The sequence below is a fragment of the Candoia aspera genome, chromosome 9 (assembly GCF_035149785.1).
Source record: "Candoia aspera isolate rCanAsp1 chromosome 9, rCanAsp1.hap2, whole genome shotgun sequence".
NCBI lineage: Eukaryota > Metazoa > Chordata > Lepidosauria > Squamata > Boidae > Candoia > Candoia aspera.
In genome coordinates, this window is record NC_086161.1 from 7,738,062 (window position 1) to 7,747,233 (window position 9,172).

A 9,172-nucleotide genomic window follows, 5' to 3' on the forward strand; every position below is an offset into this window, starting at 1 on the left:
ACAACCTTGGAAATAAAAGCGATGCTTAAGCATGACCATTTTTCTAGTCCTGTGTTTGGCAACATGCCAATTTTTCAAAGCTTAAGTTATCCACAAATCATGGGTTGTTGAATCTGCAAAGGTTGGGCTTACATGTCAGGTTATTAAGACAGACAGAGTCACAGTTCAGAATAGCTAGATTCAGCCAACACATTAAGCGAAAACCAAACAACCTACATTATGACTTAATCTGCTGCGTGAACACATATCACACATTATGCTAGACCAGGCTAAAATGTGTTGGGATTTATGGCCTACTGTGTGAAACATGCAATGAATTAAGCTATAAAATGGTTTGTTTGGGCACAGCATGTTAAATGAACTTAATAATTGTGTTTTGTCAGTCTGGGTTTAGGTTTTTGTATGAACCCAGCTGTTGGGATAGTTAAAATTCTGAGTAAAACCAATAAGAACAGATACTACATTTGATCATAGCTGAAAGGCCAAGAAACTATGGGATGCTGAATTGGATTAACACAATTAGGATACACAGTCCTAAATTCAAATCAGTGCCTGCTTTTGCTATGTATGAATTCAGGGCCACTTCTCTTTTTCCCATATTTGTGAATTACTTAATCTGTACATGAATGCAGAAGTCTTCCGTACTTAAATTCCTTATCATACAAAGTCCAATGTATTCAAAGTAGCTTTGATGGAGAGGGATATCATTTCAGAATACTTGTGGGGTTCATTCTACAGCCCTGAAACCCAAGGTTTGGGGAAAATATCAGGAAATAGTTTGTCCAAAACAGTTCAGCTATTTCTGCTGAGGACAGCACATCTCTGATTATCCTGCTTAGACCCTAAATTGAACTGGAGAGATACCGGAATATTTAGTAGGTTATCTATTTGCACATACCGTGGAAAAGAAAGAGTGGGCTTTTCAAAACCTAATGAAATCTATAAATCCCTAAGGTTTATTAGAAGCCTGACCCAAGTGTTCAAGCTGTTAACTAGCTGGCCATGTTATCCACTCAATCTCCTATTTTAAACACAGAATGGTCAACATGACTTCTGTATATATTCACTCTACCTTGGTTTGTTTTCAGTTTGCCCTCTGAAGGGTTTTAAATGGGACTACTGTTTGAAAGCCTCTTGCTCTCCATGGGGCAGCCCTTGAAGATGGGCCATAAACTGCAGCTGGCCCAGTATACAACAGCCTAGGGGGTGAGGGAATTACTCACTGTTGCAACAACTTCTCTGGTTGCCAAACTGAAGGTACTTGCAAGGGTATCTAAAGTCTTCCATGACTATTTGCAATATAGGACTTTCTGCTCTCATACAGTCAAGCAGCTTTCCCACTTAGCTCGTCAGTAGCCAAACTCCTGCAGATCCCATTTCATCTCCATCTGACATCAACTATCAGCATTGCTTTCTCCAAGGTGGGGCCCATCTTAAGAAACCCACTGCCCCTGTTGAATTATAGTTCTTCCCTGTTATTGCTTAGGAAGCAATTCAAAACATATTGCCCATGTTTTTAATGCTATGGTTTTACTTTTGCTTTGTATATGTCCTCAATTTCTTTTAGGGTTGCTTTTATTGATTTTTTTTAATTGTATTTTTGTTAGCTGTCCAGAGCCATTAAGTGTGTGGGCAGCATATAAATTTTCCAAATAAATAAGGAAACTATGTCAGGGATAAGCAAGAGAGTGTCTATGGGGTTTTCAGCGTGCCCATCAACTCTTCCCTGGGCAAGTGTCAGCTTCCCTTCTTCACTTGAATTGATTAATGCTCTTTATTTATTTTGCTTAATGGGAAGTTGTCATAGTACAAATTGACCTGACACCTTCTAACATCTTCATTTGCAAAAATGCTTCTGGCTGCCATGTAAACACCTGTAGGTTTGGAACCATCTTTAAAAAATGAAAGTGATGAGGAAATACAATACAGTGCTTTATTTGGAAGTTAGCATACCTGTCAAGAAAAGGCCAAAGTAAGTTGGGGTGATAAAGAGCACTGAGTGGCTAAAGAGGGTAGCAAGGAACCATATCACAGGCATCTTGTGAGCATGCCACAAGATGCCTTGAAATTCTCCAGCCCAGAAACATTGTCTCCCTCTAAACGGTATATGATACGCAGATCAGAATAGAACATTGGCACATGCTTAGCTCCTAGCAACATCAATGTTCAGAAACCTGAAGCTGAAACAGCTCCTTGCAAAAAACAAACAAAAAAGGCTGGAATGTGGGTTCCTCACACATGCAGTACTGTGGTCCTCCTGGAACAATGGTATTCCCCCCACCCCAATTCGGGGTCATTTAGAAGCAAATGGCACTGACACAATTTTTGCAGCTAGTGGACATGATTGTAATTTTCTGCCTGGAAAGCAAAATAATTACTTTACAAGAGACATGCACATGCCAATGTGAGAGCTGTAACATGGTGCTGGCTAGTTGTGTGTGTGTGAGAGGAAAGAGAGAGGGGGCGGGGAAAGAAGTAGATTGTGATGGATATATTTAAATTGACTGCATTTACAAACAAGGTAGTCAGGAAAATTCAGTGTTGACTGTTGAAAGAAAAATGATATATACTGGAAATGATAAAACTTCTGTCTTGGCAAATAATCTCTCTAACTAGCTTTCATACATTTTTGCCTGCAAAACATTTTCATCATTCCAAAGTAAAATGCAAGAGAAGAAAATCCTTTCCAAGAATGGGACCAAAAAAATCATTTTCATAACTAATTTTTTGAACCATAGATGTATAACGAGCAATGGGTTTTTGTCAACCTGAAGTGACAAAAAAAGACAATAAGTAGGCTGATAAGACATTCTTACACAGCTTTCTTTCAGATTTTTGTAGGCATAATCCCAAACTTTGAGGCTTCTAAAAATCTCTATTTCCTGAAACTAAAGCCAAAAAGAAAGATAGATCATTCTTAAAATTGTATAGGTCATTTTTCAGGGGTATCTCAGCCAATGTAGAGATATTAATAAGTGATGGATGCCAATGCTAGCTAATATTTTGGACATTACTCTTAATATTTTGCATTAAGACTAACACTGTGGCAAAATCTGCTTTGCAATTTCTTCCCCAGCAAGACAGACTTCTGTTTGATTCTCAGGATGCTTGAGGTGCTTTCTGGTGGATTTTTAAAATTCACTTTATTATTGGAGATACCGTTCTTGTTGGTGCACCTCTGTCCATCATTCTGAAACTTCTGTGGCTGCTCCCACTTCCCAAGTTAAGAAAGGCCCATCAGACAAACTTCCTCTTGAAGTCTTCCCTTGGGATTTAATTGAACCATGGGAAGTTAGCTACAGACCACTGGAGAGATGACGATATAATGAAAGACAGGACATTTTCATTCATGTACAAACACACATAGACATCCTTAACATCTTGTACTTAAAGAAGTACAGCAAAACTATGACCTGCCTCTAAGAAGGTCTTCAAACTTCTCTTCTATTTTGAAAGCAAATTGCCTTCAAACCAAATGAGATAATTAGGAGGAAAAATGCAATAATGTTTTTGCCTAGGGATATGGGGATGGCTATGTTTTCCTTCTAGCCAGGGAGTGAAGCAGAGACAACATCTGTTAACAGTGAAAAATGGTCCAAGCTAGTTAAAGAATTCTAAACAAAAGAAGAGCAAGAATTGTGTCTGGGTTCAATTAGTGGGTGAGGAAGCACAGATTCCAGAAGTTAGACACAGTAGCCCATAAGGTAAAAAGATATTTCCATCATTGGCTCATCTCTGGAATGGATGGACTATCAATCCAGAATTCAGGTATATTTGTAAATGAACTGAATTTTTTTAATCTCCCAATGCCATGAGAAGAATCAGTAGTTGGGGCTGTGTAACCTCCATGGTTTAGGGAGATAGTCAATTTTATTTGATATATCAAGGAATTTATCTTCCAGAAAAGGTCTACTTTTCACCTGGACGTGCAACTGGCAGTGGATAAGTCACCTGAAGTGATTCTTTAGGTCAACGGTTCAGGAATTACAAACAGAATGGTCATAACACTTGCTGGAATTTTGTTGTATTCTCCATCTCAGGCAAGTGGGGATTGCTTAAAGGGATCAGCTTTCAATTCCTGAGTTTCTTCTTGCTTATGCTGATACAGCCCTTGTTTCTTTTGGGGGGGGGATCATAGTTGATTTGCACCTTGGGGCCTTTATGGTCAAAGGGCTGAATGAAACTTTTATAATGCAAGCAAAATACTTGTTAAAATTAGATATTCTGAGAACCATGCAACATTAAATTACAAGAAAATAATATGACTGCAGACACCCAATAAATGTTTTAGCCTCCCACTCCACTCCACAAAACAGTTTAGCCTGTAGATTATGGGATTTCTGATGGACCTTTTTTAATGCTGCCTCTGAACCATTTCCCTCTCCTCCCGACCTCCCCTTCTCTTCCTCATAGCAGATGAGACACAAAAAGAAACTGCCTTCTGCCCATCCCTGATGCTCATTATGTTTGTATTGATGGCCTTCCACCTCACTGTTATGCCGGAAAATTCAAAGGCACAGACCTTTGTGGTGTGAGTGAATGGTTTTTGTCAGGATTCAGGGTGTTACAGGAGAAAGCGTAATACATTCTGGCACTCAATTGAATATGACATGATAATGAGTGTTAACATCATGTGCGCCCCTTTGCCAACAGAGGGGAAAGTCATGTTAGATTACAGCAAAACATGGCAGGAGGGTGAATTCCATTTGCTTGCTTCTCTGCCTCTTTCTACATTCAATCTCAGAACCAATTCTGTAATTTCCAAAGAACAGCAATAATATCTTTTACTCTGATTCATTCAGAAACTTGGGGAACTGCTTTGCTTCACTGAATTGAGAAATGCATGCATAACATGCCTCTCCTTAACTCCAGTTGTTTGTTAAGATTGATGGCATGCCCTTAGCAGTGTCAACTGATAAATCAGCTCCAAGTCAGGGAAACTTTTTCCAGGCTTACATACAAAGGTGTTCCTGCTAAAAATTACCATTGCTCATCCACTATATACTCTATATACTCTTTTAAGTAGAGTGGATTGTCATCTTTCCTTTTAGCAGATGAAGCAATCTTAAATAGGGCTAACTTTCTTTCTTTTCTCCTTCCAATCCAGAAATTATTCATCATCTAGGGTAGTGTTTTCCAAACTTGGCAACTTTAAGAGGTGTGGACTGCAACTCCCAGAATTCCCCAGCGAGCGTTTGCCAAGTTTGGAAAACACTGATCTATTGGATCTGGTAGCTCATCTACAAGATGGTTGTTCACTTTATGTTGGGCAAAACATAAAGTTGTGCAATTCATAGGTGAAACCCTTTTTTCAATGCAGGGTGAAATAGTCACCATCTGAAAAAAAAAGTTGCTTTCAGTAAGAGCATATGCATTTGAACCCCATCTGTCATGAGTAAGGACACCATCTTTTGAATCTGTAGGCTAGCCAGATGCAAAATAGGATAGGACTCCTACAACTTTACAGTAAAAAATGGAAGGTTTCCAGTTATTAGTTTCCCTGGAGGTGATGCAGACTGAAATTGCCCTCTTGACACAACTAGTGTAAGAGCAAGGGTCCCGTCCTCTTTTTCGTCATCTTGTTCCAATATCCCAAGAATTTCACTGTATGAGTTGAGTCTGCCTCTGAGGCTGAGGAAATCAAAACCTATGCTAGGCAAAACGGGGAAACCGAAATTCCAAATGACGCAACAGAGTGGGAAAGCCTGGAGCAGCCGATTGGGCGAAATCAGGAGTCAAATTCAAAGCCACTAATCAGCAAGAGAGAAAGGCGGGCCAAAAAGCATGCCAAGCAAAAGGAAGCCCGATTGGCTCCGGAGGAGAAAAGGCACGAAAGAAACAGCTTAAAAAGGAGCCAGCACAAAGACCGAGTCACCGAAGACAAATGTTCCACTGAGCTAACAACATCCTCAGGAGAAGAGAAGCCGGAATTGTGCCTGGAGCCTTGCCCTGGAGCTGTTATGGAACCAGCGCCTTCCCAGCCTTCTGAGTCTTGCCTTGTTGTTCCACCACGCAGCTCAGCCAAATTGAGCCCTGCTGCCTTGCCTCTCAGCCCAGTCGAGTCTTGCCTTGCCACATCGGCACGAAGCCCAGCCGAGCCGAGTTCCATCATCTTGCCTCAAAGCCCAGTCAAGTCTTGCCTTGCCTTGCCACATCACCTCGAAGCCCAGTCAAGTCTTGCCTTGCCATCTTGCCACAAGTTCTGGATGAATCTAGGCTTGTTGTCTTGCCACAGATTCCAGTCGAGCCTAGCTTTGTTACCTCATTCCAATCCATAGCCAAGTTTTGCCTTGCAGTCTTGCCATGTCCACCAGCCAAGGCTGGTCCAGTCGCCTTGTTGCCAGATCCTGCAGAATCCTGTCCTGTTTCTCTGCCACGATCTTCAGTCGAGTCCTGCCTAGATGTCTTGCTGCAAATTCCAGTCGAGTCCAGTCCAGCCACATCTTCGCGTTCTCTAGCTAAACCCAGTTTTGCTATCTTGCCAAGCACTCTGCCATTGCCCAGTTGGGCTTGAATAGAATTGAACTATTATTAAAGGATAATTGCTAATTGTACATAGTTGCTTGTAAATAAAGAAATGCTTTTTACCTGCCTGGTCATCTCATAGTCTAAACAGAACATTCACACAACTTCCTCAAGTGCACACACACATGCACACACAAAAGCTAAGAAATTGAAATTGATTCCAAAGCTAAATTAATTTCTAAATAATTGAGAATCCTTAGGATTGATTTATCATATTCTCCTTAGCAAAAAAACACATTTTCATTCTATTTTCAGCAACTGCACTCTAAAAGGAAAGGCTGAGTACAAGAAAATGAAACACACACACACTTATGTATATATGCGTGTGTATTTCTGAGACACAATCACAGGGGATTTCGAATTCAGTACTATGGCAAATATTCACATTTACTATTTGAGTTATCTTTGGGAACAATATTATTAAATTCTGTATCTTGTTATTCTCTTATGTGTATCTTCTTACATTTGATCTCTCCATCCCCTGTTTCAGATTTTTAGCAATTTTGCACCCTTTATGGACTTTTTTCATAAAAATGAAAAAAAAAATGACCTTGTGATTTATGGTTTTGATGATTAGACAGGATAGATTATAGAAAGAACAGAGTCATGATGTAACTTTAGAGAGGGAGGTTAAAATATAAGTGTACTTAAAATTGCTGTGAAGAATATCGGGAGCCACTTCTCCATCTTTATATCTTATTCTTTTTTTCTTTTCTTCTATGTTCTTTTCTTATTGCACTTTTAGCTGTTCTAATTAATTTGTAGCTGTTCTTATTATTGTTCTTAAAACTTTTAATAAAAATCATATATATGATTTGGCTTTCCATCCTGGTCCAAATTCATTTTCCAATGGCTCACAAAGTCTGTTTCCCATTATCAATTATAAATAGCAAACATATTTAGCCACTTTATGCCCCCTTTAGACCAGTATTGGGTTATACCAACTGGCAAAAGCTGATCAGTATATCAGGCAGGAACACCAGCTCTTCTAAAACAGATCCTTTTTATTAAATTAAAATATCTGGGGAACGGGATTGAAACTGGGGTGGGGAACCAATGGCACTCAAGATATCACTGGGCTCAAACTAGATAAATGCAAATGAGCATCTGTCTGGTCCGTGCACTGTCCATGGACTTGATCAGTCCAGGCTGCTTTTTTCCATAATGATTTCTTTTTAAATCCATTACAAATATGTGTATGATTTACTTGGCAATATTCTCGAACAAACAGCTTTTGGGTGCGTCCTTTCTAGCACATGCAGTTGTTAACATAAATTTCCCATAACCCCAACAAAAATGATGCAGGTTTCTCCAATGTCATACTTTGCTACATCTATTTGCATGATCTTCAATGCAAGTTTTTTTTAAACAAACACACACTTTATTTATTTATTTATCAATCAAATTTGTCACCACCCATCTCCTCCCACCAGGGGAACTCTGGGCAGTTTACAACAATATGCACTTTTAAGCATGCATTTTCAGATGCATCTCTCTCTCAAAAAAAATGTGTTTGATGTTTAATATGAAGCAGTAAAAGGTGGATTCTAGCAGATTTTACTCCCTGCTGCCTTCCATAACAGGGAAATTTGGGGAAATCTTGAAATCTCATAGAAATTCATGGCATTCTTTTACATCCCTAGTTATGAATTCCATCATCCCTGACCACTGGTCATGCTAAATGGAACTGATGGAAGTTGTATCCAGGCATCTGGATCAACTTCCTAGATAAATCTCATGTCTTCTAAGCACAAAGCATGTTCTTGGCTCTTAATCTGGATTCATTTATACCATTGCCAATCAGATTTATTGTAGGTCTTTTCTACATGAGGAAGATCAGTGGAATAAATTATAGTATGGTGCAATCATATGCCCAAGTTGTTGCCTTGGGATATTTGAAATATATGGTTTCCAAGTGAATAACTGGGGTGGTGTATCGTTTGTTAATGGCTGCCAGATTGTGCCAACTCCATAATGGAGTGGGGGAGGGGGGAAGCTAAAATTCCCACCAGAGCATTCTGGGAAAGTTAATGCTGGTCTCTGTTGATGTGTTGAAAGTATATGTATTTTAAGAAGAATAAAAATAAGTATCTAAAAAAGAAAGATGTTGATGTTTTCAGTATCAAAATAGACATAATAAAAAAGAGTGTATATCTGGGATAATTTAAAATATATTAGAATAATAAGAGGGAGTATAGATTTTATATTTTAGAATATATGGGGCTTGTATATTGTAAACATATTTTGTACTTTTCGATTATTATTATTATTATTGACAGAAACTATACCCCAACCTCAGTGCTATCAAAATTAACCATTTGCAAACAAACCCCTTTCAGACATCACCTTAAAAAGTGTTTGAGTTTCTCATGTGTGATTTGGTCTTCATCTTCCAGTGAGGACCAGTATGCTAAAAAGAAACAAAAATTGGATTCCAGCTATATAAACTGAGCCATGCCCAAAACAGGATTAAGCTTCTAGCATGAAAATGCCCTGAAGACATTATTTGTAAAGAGCGGTATAATGGACTTCATCAAGAAAATGGCACTTCTTTCAATAGAGGAGTTTTCCTCAAGCTGGTATACACTCTGCAGATAGATAGACTACAGGCCTACTCTACAAAATAGCACACATTGCTATTTTTGGA

General features: G+C 39.0%; 1 pseudogene; it reads right to left on the minus strand.

Moving 5' to 3' along the window:
* Nucleotides 1-328: 328 nt before the first annotated feature.
* Nucleotides 329-494, minus strand: LOC134503021 (U2 spliceosomal RNA; annotated as a pseudogene).
* Nucleotides 495-9,172: the final 8,678 nt, after the last annotated feature.